The 15,817-nt window shown below is 39.5% G+C and overlaps 1 protein-coding gene across 3 annotated transcripts in view; it reads left to right on the top strand.

The window, feature by feature from the left end:
• KAT6A (lysine acetyltransferase 6A) overlaps positions 1 to 15,817 on the top strand; it is a 121,382-nt gene that overhangs the window by 80,694 nt on the left and 24,871 nt on the right. The window lies entirely within an intron of this gene.

Raw genomic sequence — 15,817 nt, 5'->3', positions numbered from 1 at the left:
ACTCTAGTAGAAATCTACATGGACTTCAGTGGGAAGTGAAAGGAGGCAGTAGTTATGTTCTTCCTGACTGAAAGAATTTTTTTCTCCTCCCGAGTAAGTTGCAGACATAATATGTTAATATCCCCTTACTCCTAATTATTTGTGTGTATTTCCTAAAAACAAAAATGTTCTCATACATGACCATGGTCCAATCATCAAATCAGGAATTTAACACAAATTAAGTACTATTATCTAATTTAGTTGTCACGTCTCTCTAGTCTCCTTCCAATTGGGAACAGTTCCTCAGTCTTTATCTTTCATGACCTTGACGCTTTGAAGTTCACAGGTCATTTATAGAATGTCATCACTTTGAGCTTGTTTTATTTTTCATGATTAGAAAATTCCACAGGTGTGCCGTGTCCTCCTCAGTGTGTCACATCAGAAGGCATGTAATATCCAAGTTCTCATCACAAGTGCTGCTAACAGTGACCACCTGGTTTAGGTGGTATCCACGTTTCTTCTCTAACATTATTGCTTTCTGCCTATAATTAAGTATCTTGGGAGGACATACTTTGAGACAGAAGTGCAAATATCCTGTTTTTCATCAAACTTTAATCTGCCACATTTAGCATCCAGAGATGATTTTTGCCTGAATCATTTACTTGGTTGGTGGCCAAACATTATTTTCTAATTCTGTCATTTCTTTGCCATGTATTAATTGGCATTCTACTGTAAGGAGAAGCTTTTTCTTCTTCCTGTTTATTTATTCGTTTTGTTTAAACTCATAGATTATTTTATGGGTTCTATTTAGTATTTATTTTGATGCTTAAATTGTTCCAAATTTAGGCAGAGGGGAACTCCTTTCTAGAAGCTCCTCTGTCCTTTTAACACATCATCATCATTTTTATTTGCTTCTGGCCACAGCAAGATGCTCTAGGCTCTTACTGTTGTAGCCATAGATCCTGGCTTTTAGTGGTGAACGAGAGTAAATGGTAGCTCTATCCTGTACTTGCTTAGGCCCACAGAGATGTCATCTTGATTTTTTTTTTTTCTCTGTCATACTTCACATTCAGTCCATCAGTAAATCCTAATGGTTCTGCCTTCAGAATATGTCTGTATTTGCTACTGCCAACCCACTGTCATCTCTGGCTTAGGCTGCTATAATTGCCTCCAGACTAAACTTGCTTCTGCTTTTGCCCCCACCCCACTCTCTAGTCTATTTTCTTCACACAGCGGCCAGGGTAATTATTTTCAAACGTAAGTTGGATTATACCACTTCCTTGCTCAGAAAACCTTTCATGTCTTTCATTCTTCTTTAGAATTTAAAAAAAAAAAAAAGAGTCTGTTCTCTCACCTCCAAGGCTGTATATGATCTTGTGCCTGCCTCCCTCTTTGGCTGCTCTTCTTGCTCTCAGGCTACTCCAGCCACAGCCTCCTCCTCTTCCTCAGACACACCAAGCACCCATGCCTTGGGCCTTTGCAGTCGCTGCACCTTGTCTCGATGGCCCTTCCTCTAGAGTCGATGATTTAGTAGGTTCACTGCCCATTCCATTTAGGTCTTGCTCATATCCACACGAAGATAGCTTACAGCCCATTGTGTCACTCTATCCCCTGACCTGCCTGCTTTTTCTGCGTAGTACCTACCACCTCTTGAATTTAAATTTTTTATTTCTAGAATGTAAGTGCCTTGAGAACGAGGCCTTTTTTTTTTTTAATTATACTTTTAAGTTCTAGGGTACAGGTGCACAACGTGCAGGTTTGTTACATATATGTATACATGTGCCATGTTGGTGTGCTGCACCCATTAACTTGTCATTTACATTAGGTATATCTCCTAATGCTATCCCTCCCCCCTCCCCGCACCCCACAACAGGCCCTGGTGTGTGATGTTCCCCTTCCTATGTCCGAGTGTTCTCATGTTCAATTCTCGCCTATGAGTGAGAACATGCAGTGTTTGGTTTTTTGTCCTTGCAATAATTTGCTGAGAATGACGGTTTCCAGCTTCATCCATGTCCCTACAAAGAACATAAACTCATCCTTTTTTATGGCTGCATAGTATTCCATGGTATATATGTGCCACATTTTCTTAATCCAGTCTATCATTTATGGACATCTGGGTTGGTTCCAAGTCTTTGCTATTGTGAACAGTGCTGCAATAAACATACGTGTGCATGTGTCTTTATAGCAGCATGATTTATAGTCCTTTGGGTATATACCCAGTAATGGGATGACTGGGTCAAATGGTATTTCTAGTTCTAGATCCTTGAGGAATCACCACACTGTCTTCCACGATGGTTGAACTAGTTTACAGTCCCACCAACAGTGTAAAAGTGAGAACGAGGCCTTTCTTTTTGGTCACTGCTATCTACTGAGTACTTGGAATATAGTAAAGGCTCAGCAAATATTTGTTTAATGAATGGATATTGAATGAAAATTTCTTCTGGGAAAAATGGGGCAGGAGTTGAAATAATAGAAAGGTGCAAGAAGGATGACCAAAGAGAATTAAACGGGGTGCTGAGCCCTACTGAGGCTCGGGGAGACAGTGTAAATGCTTATTGACGGTAATCGGGCTAATCCTGTGTTTCTTTCCAGCATTTGATTAAACTCAGGATTATTTGTGTATGTATTGGCACCAAGGAAATAAACAGCTAGATCTTGGAAGTCTAGTTCATGCTTATTTTTGTTGGCAGTGCACTGAAATTCTGATGATGGTGCTGTTTCTCCATGAGGCTTATTCATTTAGCATCATGCACCTGCCTTGGTACCAGAACTATAGGGCAGACAAAAAGACACAGACTCTGCCTTCATGAAGCTTTTAGTTAGTTTCACAAATAGACAGATAATAAACACTCATAAAAATAAAACTGTACTTACAAACTGATAGTCGGAAGGAAATAAGAATGCAGTGAGGGGTTCTGACGGACTGGGCTACTGTGATGAGGGTTGGGGTTGGAGTGTTTATGAGAAGGGAAGACTTTTGAAGAAGTAACAATTTATACATAATTCCAAAAGATTATTCAAAAGTCAGCGGAGTAAAGAGCTAGAGAAGAATATTTCAAAGACAAGTGGATTGCCTATGTAAATGTCTAAGGGAGTGAAAGAAGTTGATAAACTTGAGGAACTGAAGTTCAGTGTAACTCAAATACAGTGAACAGAAGAGTTGCATAAGGTGAAGCTGGGAAAATAGACTGAGGCCAGAAGTTAAAATTGGGGTTTTTATCATAATTGCAATGGGAAGACGGTTTTTAGCAAGGAAACAGCAATATCAGTTTTATTAAAAAATGGTTTTTCTTGGCTACTACATAAAGAGTGGTTTAGAATTAAGCAAGAGTGGAAGCTGAGAAACCACTTTGCAGGCTTTTCCAGTGATCAGGATGAGAGAAGATGTTAGCTAGGACTAGAGGGGTGGTGGTAGAAATGGGAGAGAAGTGGATGGATTTAGATATATTTTGGAGTTGGAATCAACAGAACTTAGTGACGAGTTTGATGTGTAGCTTGAAGAAGGAAGAGATGATCAAAGATGACTTCCAGGTTCTCTGACTTAATTTAATAAAGAAAGTGGTTTGAAGCCACTTGAGAAAGTTCATATTGACTAGATAAGAGGACATTTTGAATAATAAAAAGATTCATAAATATAGTACAGAAAGTCATTTTTGAGAGCACAGATATAGCCTAGAAGCTGCTTGAACCTGTGTTTCAAAAATTTTGCAGGGAGATTTTATTACAGGGTCTTTGGTAGTCTTACAGCAGCATCAGCAAAAGACATATGATAAAGGAATTAATATTAGAATCCATCCAACTAATAACACATTGTTTATTGAGTGCCTGCTATGTTCTAGAAACTATGCTATGTGGAGGGGCTATCAGAAGGACCTAGTTTCTGTTCTCTTAGAGCTTATAGTCTGGAAGGGACTATCTTGAATAATCAAACTTTGCATGGAACATTATCTAAGTCAAAGATAATTGAAATGTTTATCAAGATTTTTTTCAAAAGGAGTTAGCCACTTACTGGTTTTGATTTTTTAAAAAAAATTATTGCAGGCAGTAGGGTAAGTATGGATGTAGTTTGCCTAGTACTGTGTTCCATCATTAGCTATACAACGTACACTTCCATGAAAAAGAGCCACCTCTGAATACAAAAGTGGAAGCATAAAAAAAATAGAGTATAGGTTTTTGTTCTAGAATTTTATTTCAACTATGATCTTACGAGCTTGGAGAAATTATTTTTCTTAAAAGACTCTGTCAGTAGAAAGAAGCATTTGTATTCAGTTCATTCCAGTGGAGCATGACCGCCTTCTTGAAATATATAGAATGATTTTTACATAAAATATCAAAGAGCAGTGTATTTTCATACGAATTTTAAGGCTTTCTGATTTTGAAGGATTCCTTTGGTTTTTATGTGGTTCTGGAAAGTTACAGAGCATTTTTGAAATCTGTGGGTTATTAAAATTTCTTCTTTGCATGGAGAGTTAAATCATTATTAAAAATACAGTAAGCTAGTTTCAACAACTTTATTAACCCCATGATGTAGAGGTGTTACCCCATTTTACATATGAGGAAACTAACACTATTAGTTCAGTGACTTCCTGTAAGTTTTTATGTTAGTAATAGTGGAGCCGAAATTAAAACTTAGGCCTGTGTGACTTCCAATTCTGTACCCTTAATCACAATAACATCCTGCATTATTCTGTATGCGAGATGTTATGGGGGTAGCAAAATCATTAGGCATGTGCTAAATGCAGGTAGGTAAAGGTGCATAGGAAGATAGACAGCAGACAGTAGCTTAGAGTACCAATGAAACATAGTGCATTGCTGTATTAAATGATTCAGACTTGTCTCAGATGTTCACATTATACTAAGATGTATGAGAATTGGTGCAATCTGAGATGATCACAGAAGCAGTGGTCCTAAGGAATGATGAGGAGTTAGGTAGATGGAGAGAACTAAGGCTTATCAGATGGAGTAAACAACATTAACTTCAGCTTTGAGGAAGAAATGACTACTATACAGGAGTCCCCCGCGTATCCACCAGTGATACGCTCCAAGATCCCCAGTAGATGCCTGAAACCATGGACTGTACTGAACCCTCTATGTACTGTATTGTGTTACATGAATGTGGTCTCTCTCTCTCTAAATCTCTTATTGTACTGTTGTACTGTACTAACTCTTCTGACGGTGTGAGATGATAAAATTTGCATCGAGGCTGATGACAGGTAACTAGAACCTCGAAAAGCAAAGCTGGGGATAAGGGGAGACTACTATAAGTAATTTCAGCTGGAGGGCAAAGACATATTATCTATGTATTCCAAGAACCGGCCACTGAGATAGCAAGCAGAAGCTCATGTTTATCTGGCACTCACTGCATGAATGGCATAGTGCTGTAAGTTCTGTGCAAGTATCAACTCGTTTAATCTTTTCAACAAATCTGATAGTGACTTGCCCAACTACGCTGACTCAGCTGAGATAGGATTTGAACTGTGGTAGCCTTTTCTAGTTCCCAGGCTCTTAACTACTATCTTAATAAGTAAAGTTGTGCTAAATTATCCAATGAACTAAAAATACATCTATGCAGCCTTTAATATGTGACTTATATTTAATGGGTAAATGCCTTAACACAGTAAACATCCCCCCACCTCCCATTCCTGCTTTCAGCATCATCAAGGAGAAATCACTTAACAGCAAAAAGATGTCATGGGGGTACCTTAAAATCCTGTCATGCTGAAACTGACATCTCGTTACTAGCTTTCAAAACGCTCCAAAATGCAGCTTAATACTAGCAATTCAGTGTATTACCATTGTCCAACAGATGTTCCACCCTGTTTTATCTCAAACTAAACTCCAGCCATTCCTCACTTTGCATGGTGCAATGTTAACTGAAACCCATGCTTATCAAACTAAAGTAGATTGAAGGAACTGGAGATGATCAAAGATGACTTCCAGGTTCTCTGACTTACTGTAATAAAAAAAGTGGTTTGAAGCCAGTTGGGAAAGTTCATCTTGGCTAGATAAGAGGATGTTTTGAATAATAAAAAGACTCATAAAGGTAATGCAGAAAGTCATTTTTGAGGGCATAGATACAGCTTAGAAACTGCTTCACCTGTGTTAGGTTGGCAAAATAATGGCCCATGGCCCAGTCCCATCCACAGCCTGTTTTGTATGACCTGCAAGCTAAGGTATGACTTGCAAGCTAAGGATGCTTTTAATATTTTTAAACAGTTGGATAAAATAAAAATAATATTTATGGACATGTGAAAATTATGTGAAAAGTGTCAGTGTTCGTAAATAAAGTTTTATTACAACATACACACACAAAACCCATGCATATCAGAACTAAGGTCAAATCTGTCACCTCAGAAGCATAGACACCATTCTGATGTGTACCTGTTTCCATTAACACAGTGCCATCAAAAACAAGGACTGCCTGTCTTACAACACCTTTATGGGCAGATACTGTGTTTTCTATATCATCTCCACAGTGTGACTTGCATGTAGTAGGTCCTCAAATATTTGTTGATCTGATGGGCCAAATAATCACCCTATCTCCTGTATTTACAGTAATCCCCCTTTTATCTGTGGTTTTGCTTTCCGTGGTTTCAGTCACCCTTGGCTAGCCAAGGTCTGAATTTTATTATCATCATTATCTCCTCCTCTTCCTCATCATCATCAGAAGGGTGCATACCGTGCAATAGGGTATTTTGAGAGAGACCACATTCACGTAACTGTTATTACAGTACATGATTGTAATTGTTCTGTTTTTAGTTATTGTTAATCTCTTACTGTGCCTAATTTATAAATTAAACATCATAGGTATGGATGTATAGGAAAAAATGTAGTATATACAGGTTGAAGATCCCTTATCCAAAATGCTTGGGGCCAGAAGTGTTTTGGATTTTGAATTTTTTTTTCAGATTTTGGAATATTTGCATCATATGCTTAGCAGTCGAGCATCCTGAATTCAAAATCTGCAGTGTTCTAATGAGCATTTCGTTTGAGTATCATTAGTGCTCAAAACGTTTCAGATTTTGGAGCATTTCAGGTTTCAGATTTTCAGATTAGGGATACTCAACTTGTATAACATTTAATACTACCTGCAGTTTTCAGGCATTCACTGTGGGTTTTGGAACAGTGTATTCCCAGTGGGTGGATAAGGAGGACTATTGAATAAACAAGTAATTAAAGCCATGTGGTTAGTAATAGATATCCTCTTACTGTATGTCGAATACTATATTCAGCATTATATATTAATTTGTTTCATTTAATGCAACTTTGTTATTAATTACTTGGCCTCATTTTACAAATGAAGAAATGGAAATATTAGAAGGATTGTTTTACCTAGAGTTATAAATTGTTAAGTTTCAGAGTCAATATTTGAACCCTGGTATTCTGACTCCATGGCCTTAACTCTTAACTGCTTAATTTATGATATAATATTACTGTGGAGATATACGTAAGTTGCAGTGAGAATGAACAGGAAGACATCTAGGGATGTTATTGTTCTATTTTTAGTTATTGTGGTTAACTAAAATTTTAAGTCTTTGTAGAGGAGGTGACATTTGTGTAGGGTGTTGAAGGGATGAGTAAGAGTTTACTATTGGAGAAGAGTGAGAAGGCATTTCTAGTAGAAAGTTTGGGTGTGAGAAATCTTGTTTTCTCGGAGCTGTGTGTAGTTGGTTGGAGTTCAAACAAGAGATGAGATTGGAAAGGTACTAGATCATGAAGATTTTGTGTTTCATATTAAGGAGTTTGTACTTAATCTTGCAGGTAAAGTAGCTCTTTAAAGTAAAGTAGTAGCTAAATAGCTCTTGAGGAACTGCTAAATAATTTCTAAAAAGTGGATGACATCATATTTGCATTTTAGAAACTCAACTCTGGTGATGTTGTCAGCAATGGATTGAAGAACACCTGAGCAAGGGACCAGTCAGATCATTACAATAGTCAAAATGAAAAGTGACTAGGGCCTAAATGAAGGTAGAAGAGATAGATAGGAGACAGAGATAGATAATCGTTTTGAGAAAGACTTAAGATAGAATGGAAAAGACTGCTGTTGGATTGGGAGTTAGGATTGAAGGAGAGGGCAGAACCAAGTAGGTCTTCTAGTGTTCTATTTGGAGTAGGTGATGGTATTACATGTAGGAATATAGGAAAAGGAGCTTATTTAGATGGAAGAAGAGACCATGCTTAAACAGTTGTGGGATTGTGTGAAATCTAAAGTGGAGAACTTTGGTAGATGGTTGTGTACGTGTATATACAGGAGACCTTGGGTAGGAGATTTGCTATGTTACCAGCACACGTGATTGTTGATAAAGTTTTTATCAAAGATAATATTTATCTAATAATAAATATTACTGAGTACTGGTTACCATGTTCCAAGCACTAGAGATTTAGCAGTGAACAAAACATTAAAAAAAAAATTCCTTACTCTTGGGAGCTTACAGTTTAGTTTGGGTTGGAATGGGTTAAAATAAATGGTATGCCATGTGGTAGTGTTATGGAGAAAAAGCAGGCGAGGAAGAGGGAGAATTCAGAGGGAGAGGATTAATGTGTGCAATATTAAATTGGTCGGTTGGGGACTGTCTCTCTGACATTTAGCAAAAACCTGAAGGAGGTGAGGGGATGAAACATGTAGGTAATGGGGGAATAGCATTCCAGGCACAGGAACAGGAAATGCAAAGACCCGAATCACGATTTGTGCTTGGCATGATAAGGAAGTACAGGGAGGCCAATGCGACTAGAGCCAAATACCTAAGGCTCAGAATAGCAGATAACAAGGACAGAAAGGTAATGGAAGGCTGGCTTTTGTAGGGTCTTCTTGGCCATTGTAAAGACTTTGACTTTTACTCTGAATGAGATAGGAACCCTGGGAGGGTTTTGAGCAGAAGAGTGACTTTGGTTTTAACAGGATTTCTCTGGCTCCTATGTAGATTGAGGCGGGGGGGGGGGGGGCAGGGGGCAGTATACAAGCAGGGAGAACTTTGGGAGACTCTTAAAATTATTGAAGTAAGAGACATGGTGTTTTGGATCATGGTGGTAGTGGTGGAATTGGAATTCTGAGTATGTTTTGAAGGTAGACCCATTGGGATATGTTGATGCATTGTGAAAGCAGGGAGTCCAAGACAATGCCAGAACACAGTTGGAAGATGGAGTTGCCATCTACTGAGATGGGGAAATGGGAAGAGCACATTTGGGGAAAAGATTTAGGAGTTGGATTTTGGATGCATTAAACCTGACATGAGAGGAGGTATCAAGTAGATAATGGGATATGTGTCTCTGGAGTGCAAAGAACAGGTCTGGGCTGAAATTTTCAGTTCAGGACTCACCAGCAAGTAGGTTGTTTTTTTGAAAAATGAGACTAGATGAGATCACCAAGGGAGAAGAGAAGAACTTTGAGTCTAGGTTATTCCAGCTTTTAGAGATTGCAGAAACTGAGAAGGAATGGCCAGTGAAGTAGGAAAAAAAACATGAAGGTGTAGTTCCTTAGAAGCTAAGTGAAGAATGTGTTGTAAGAAAGAAGGATCAGTTTTTAAATTCTGCAAATAGGTCAAGTAAGATGAGAACTGAAAATTGACTGTCCAGCTTAGCAACAAGGAAGTAATCTTTCCATGATGGGGACAGGGGAGGGTGAAGAGGTAATTGGAGTGGTTTCAAGAAAGAATGGAAGGAGAAATTGGTTATAGTAGTAATATGTGGCCATTCTTTTGAGGTTTTTTACAGTAATTAGGAGCAGAGAAAGGGAGAGTTGGATAGAGCTGTGAGGGCTAAAGAAGATACCATTTTTTTTTTTTTTTTTTTTTTTTGAGATGGAGTCTCGCTCTGTCACCAGGCTGGAGTGCAGTGGCACCATCTCGGCTCACTGCAACCTCCACATCCCAGGTTTAAGGGATTCTCCTGCCTCAGCCTCCCGAGTAGCTGGTACTACAGGTGCGTGCCACCACTCCCAACTAATTTTTGTATTTTTAGTAGGGACAGGGTTTCACCATGTTGGCCAGGATGGTCTCGATCTCTTGACCTTGTGATCCGCCCACCTTGGCCTCCCAAAGTGTTAGGATTACAGGGGTGAGCCACCACGCCCACACACCCCTCCCCCCCTTTTTAAAATATGGAATGAATAACAGCTGTTTGTGTGCTGATGGAATGCCCTGGTAGAGGGAAAGCTGATGATGCAGAAGATAGGAGGGGAACTGTTGGGTGATGTTCTTTGGCTAGGGAGCAGGAGGATGTTATCTCATGCACAAACGGAAGCTGTGGGCTCAGGAGCTCAATCTCTAGCCATAGTATTGGTGAAAGGCAGGATGTGCGGCACAAAGGTCGAGGCAGACAGATGTGGGTGGGAAAAATTGCAGAAGTTTTCTTTTGATTTTGTCCAGTTTAGTGCAGTAGGAAGCAAAAGCATTGGTTGAAAGTGAAGGTGGAGTAAGCAGTGTTGGAGGCTTGAGCAGAGGAGAAAGGATGCAGTTGTCTTTCAGAACGGGAGAGTGAATGGAGTAGGAAGCATCAGGACCTGCTTTTGAGGTTTGTGGGTAGGAGTATAATGTGAGACTGGATAGCATGATTCTCTGTTTTTCTCCACCCATGTTCACATTGAGATAATAACTTGGATTATGTGAAGAGTTGAATTTAACAGGGGTTAGGATTTTGTTGTGAAATTAGAAGAGAAACTAAAGAGTTAAAGGGTAGAGTTACAGAGAAAAAGACCTTAGAATCTAAGCTGCGTAGAGAGAAAGGAGGGCGTGGGGAGAGTGGAAAGCTGATGGAAGCACTGGATTAAGGGTCCTCCGGATGGAAAAGATAAGATGGCCAAGGACAGAATTCTAGATTTTGTCAATATTTAATGGTAAAAGAATTGGCAAAGGATGGATAGAGAAGTCTTGAGTGTAGAGCAAAAAGGCTTAGGAAAAGGGAAAGATAGGTCACAATATCCAGAATCCTGAAATCCAAGGAGTCCTGAAAACTTGAAAATAAATAATTGTGGTAAAATATACATAACATGAAAGTTATTTTAACCAGACTTTTTTTTTTTTGGAGACGGAGTCTCACTCTGTCACCCAGGCTGGAGTACACTGGCGCCATCTTGGCTCACTGCAAGCTCCGCCTCCGGAGTTCACGCCATTGTTTGTGTTTTTAGTAGAGACGGGGTTTCGCCTTGTTAGCCAGGATGGTCTCGATCGTGATCCACTGGCCTTGGCCTCCCAAAGCGCTGGGATTACAGGCGTGAGCCACTGCGCCCGGCCTAACCAGACCATTTTTAAGTGTACAATTCGGTGGCATTAAAGACATTCACCTTATTATGCAATCATCACCATCGTCTATTTCCAGAACTTTTTCATCTTGCAAAACTGGAACTCTGTACCCATGAAACAACTCCCAATCCCCCCCACCCCACCCCGGTAAGCATCATTCTCTCTTCTGCCTTTATTAATTTGTCTACTCTAGGTACCATAAGTAGAATTATACAATATTTGTCCTTTTGTGTCTGGCTGTTTCACTTAGCGTAATGTCCCCAAGGTTCATCTGTATTTTAGTCTGTGTCAGAATTGCCTTCCTTGTATTTTTTTTTTTTTTTTTTTTTAGAGACAGAGTCTTGCACTGTTGCCCAGGCTGGAGTGCAGCTGCACAATTTTGGCTCACTGCAGCCTCCACCTCCCGGGTTCAAGTGATTCTTCTGCCTCAGCCTTCTGAGTAGCTGGGACTACAGGCATGTGCCACAACACCCAGCTAATTATTGTATTTTTAGTAGAGATGGGGTTTCACCGCATTGGCCAGGATGGTCTCAATCTCTTGACCTCATGATCCGCCCACCTAGGCCTCCCAAAGTGCTGGGATTACAGGTGTGAGCCACCAGCGCCCAACCATTGCCTTCCTTTTTAAGGCTGGAGAATATTCCATTATATGTATGTACCACATTTGGTTTATCCATTCATCTGTCAGTGGATACTTGGGTTGTAAATAGTGCTGCTATGAACATGGGTATGCAAATAGATACCCATGTACAAAGAACTGCTTTCAGTTCTGTGGGGTCTATACTCAGCAGTGGAATTGCTAGATTATGTGGTAATTCTGTTTACTTTTTTGAGGAACCATCATACTGTTTTCCACAGCAGCTGTGCCATTTTATATTCCCGCCAGCAATGGGACAAGGGTCCTGATTTTTTCACATCTTCACCAACATCTGTTATTTTCTGGTGTTTTGCATTTAAAAATAATAACCATCCTAATGGGTGTGAAGTAGTATCTGATTGTGGTTTGATTTACATTTTCCTAATTATTAGTGATGTTGAGCATCTTTTCATGAGCTTATTGGCCATCTGTATATCTTCTTTGGAGAATGGAAAGAAATTTTTTTCCAACTCTTTTTTTTTTTGAGACAGAGTCCGGCTCTGTCACCCAGGCTGGAGTGCAGTGGCACAATCTGAGCTCACTGCAAGCTCTGCCTCCTGGGTTCACCCCATTCTCCTGCCTCTGAGTAGCTGGGACTACAGGCACCCGCCACTACACCCAGCTAATTTTTTGTATTTTTAGTAGAGATGGGGTTTCACCGTGTTAGCCAGGATGGTCTCGATCTCCTGACTTCATGATCCGCCTGCCTCAGCCTCCCAAAGTGCCGGGATTGCAGGCGTGAGCCACCGCGCCTGGCCTTTTCCAACTAATTTTGCAATAAAGTCTCACTTGACCTGAACTGAGTTACTGACAAAAACATGATCTGAGCTGATGTGAGACTATTTGTATTCCTTACTTATGCCAGTTAATGTGAATATTCATATGCTTTGCTAAAGAAATTTTAGTGTGTCTGATTATGGAGTGCTGCTCCAAATCCTACTAGGGCTGTACACATGCATGTACTATACGCATGTATGTACTAATACTTTTCTAAAATCAGAAAAATTCAGAATTCCAAAACACATTCTACTCCAGTCCAAGGGTTTTGGGTTAAAAGTTTGTGGACTTATAGCTTCATTTCTTTGGAAAACCAAGTTCCAGTTTTTAAAAACTTACACATAAACTTTGGGAATTTAGGGAGGAATTAGTTGAGGGCTATCGTTACTTCCATCACATCTCAACCCATGTCATTCTTTTCTGTCTTTATGCTTCACTCGCTGTTCCTGCCCGGTGCTTTTGCCTCTTAACCTCTCTGAGGCTTATTTTTTCATCTGCAGAGTGGGTATATTGTTTTCTACTTTGAAGGATGGATTGTGGGGACCAAAGGAGGTAACAACATAAGGCTCAGGTCAGAGTCTAGCACAGTAGGTGCTCCACAAACACTGATTTTCTCTAGTCCTTAAATTCATGCTGTCTCTGTTGTGGAGCATGTGAATTCATTCTTTCATACCTCTTTCATCATGTAACTTTTAATCCCTAATGAATGGAATTACTTACTATAGTGTTTCTGTGGGAAAATGTTCAAATGCCAGAAAGCCATCTCTTCTCACATTTCCCAGCCTCACACTGATAATAAAGGGGTACCTCCCTCTCTTCTCAAAACATTGCACCCCCTTGGGGAATGGAGAGGGAAGGGCAAGTGAGAGCGCTCCAGTGGACAGATGGGGGAAGGCAGCAGCTCTGTGTTTACAGAAATTGTTAAATTATTTACACAATTTTGGTGTCCCTACCAGATCCAGAGTTGGGGATACTGCAAGAATGGCCTTTTTTATGTTACAAACTGGAATTAGATGAGTCATTTAATGGAAGCTTAATTTTTTGTAGAAGAGTAATAGTCTTTTCATATAAACTGGTGGTAATTAAAGCTTTATTATCTAATAGTAGGCATAAAGTTTTCTTTTGGTTTAGCCCAGTTACTAGTGCATTTAATCCACCCCCTTGCTACCCCCTGTTATCTTAGATTAAAAGGTCAATTCTGGCCTGGAACATATGTCTTCTTTTAAATAATTTGGCATATTTAAATTAGGAGGACATGAAGTGGCAGAATTTGAGTTAAACATTTAAATATATTTTGTGCCCTTGATTATATTAGACACTTGCTGCTTTGGAAAGTCACATGTTTAACAAAAAAGTACTTTGGCTGAAATGTTAAAATAAAATGACCTAGCAAAGGTAACCTTGTAGTTCAGATATGACAGTTTGATTTTGGCTAGGACTGGAATGAGTGGTTTCTGTGTAGCCATTTCTTCCTCCCTGTGTAGAGGGCCTTGCTGATTTCTAAACCTTCGTAAAAGGAAACACCCTTGCTGGGAGGCTTGCTCAGGGGAGCTGGGAGTGGAGGCGGGCTCACACATGAGCGCATGTGCAGGAACGTTTCGCGGTGCAAAGGTTAAAGGCGGGTGTGGGCAGAGGGGAACCTACCACAGGTCCCATTCTGGACAGACGTGCGCAGTTGTGGTGATGTGCAAACAGCTGTACTGGAACTGGATATCCACTTTCACGTCGGGCATCCACCTAGAAGAGCAGCGGGCAGCTGATGGGAAGACCCTCAAACAACAGACAGTGCCGCAGCAGGTGCATAACTTCAGCTTTCGGGCTTTCTATCTGATCCTTGCCTCAGGAAGTTAGATCTGGTTTCCGGTATTTGGTTATTTTGAAAGTTTCCTATACTGTTGTTATTACTTTGAGTTGTGAAGATAGATGAAAAGATAGTACTTTATGAGTTAGAGTAGTTGATTCTAGAATGTAGTGTAAAAACAGCCCTTAAAAAATCTTTTTACAAAGTTCTGTTTGGGTTTTTGAGAAATGAAAGAAATCTTATTTTAACCCTGTATTATGTATTCTTCATTGTTTTCGGTTTTGTATTTGGAGGAGCCCCAGTACTTGTTGGTATTATAACACAATTCATCCCACAAACAGATCTTTGTCTTTTGTTTCGAGGTGTCTAAGGAAGAGCTTGAGGTTTCATTTGGCTACATTCCAGTATGAAACCTGAGATAAGTCCCTTGGCCTTTTATAAAAGAGAATGGTTAGAAAGACCAGAAATTCTCTAATGAGTTATGGTGAAGAGGCTTCTTTCTTAGAAACGGATTTATATAAAACCAATGAATAAAAATCTCTGTTCTTTTAGTTTTGTTATAAAATATGTATATGTGTCTGTATACTCCAACAAGGGATTTTTACTAATCTCTTAGTGGTCTTTAAAGCATAAAATTGAAGGATAATTTCAGTTGTCCTTTTGGGGAAGAGTTATTAATGCTTGTATTTGGTTAGGCCAAACTCTTTTGTCTTTTTTTTTTGTCAGTTAGTATTTGTAGAGCATCCATGATAAATCTGCATGCACACACATGGACATGAGTGTGTATATGCATCTGTTGCTAGATTGGGTGCAGAGCAAGTCACGTTGCCCTTGAGTTAACATGTTAAGACCCTTAATAGCCTTTATTTTCTTGAGCTACATACTTACGTTTGAATTTCTGATCTGGAAAGTCAGGGAAGTCATAAAGGCTTTAAAAGTTATTCTCCGTTTAAATAATGTAGTTCAGACTATTGCAGGGATGAGGGGTGTAGAGATTGTTTTCATTGTAAAGAGAAGGCAGAAAAAAGAGAAGGTCTGTGTATAACAGAGTGTCTTTTTCTTTGGTTAAATCTATGCAGAGCTACTAATGAAGGGAATTTTAGGCATAGTATGAAATGAATTGAAGACTCTCTTGATACTTGTTTTGTCAGATTCTTTTTATATTTCTCTTAAATATCTACTTTCCCAAACTAAAAAATCATCCTTTGTGTGCTTACGTGTTCAGTAGGGCATCTCCATTGTTGTCAGCGGAGGCAGTGTGGTAGGACTTCAGCAAATGTGCAGTGTCCCCTCCCTCACTTGTAAATTATTCTTTATCTTATATCACCAAGTATCAGCAGTTTCTCTTTAATATTAAGTCATAAAGAGTGAGTTTAATTGAGGAAA

This window comes from Nomascus leucogenys, chromosome 8, assembly GCF_006542625.1.
Source record: "Nomascus leucogenys isolate Asia chromosome 8, Asia_NLE_v1, whole genome shotgun sequence".
In the NCBI taxonomy this organism is placed as follows: domain Eukaryota; kingdom Metazoa; phylum Chordata; class Mammalia; order Primates; family Hylobatidae; genus Nomascus; species Nomascus leucogenys.
Note: the sequence above shows the minus strand (reverse complement) of the source record. Positions and strands in the feature narration are given on the sequence as shown.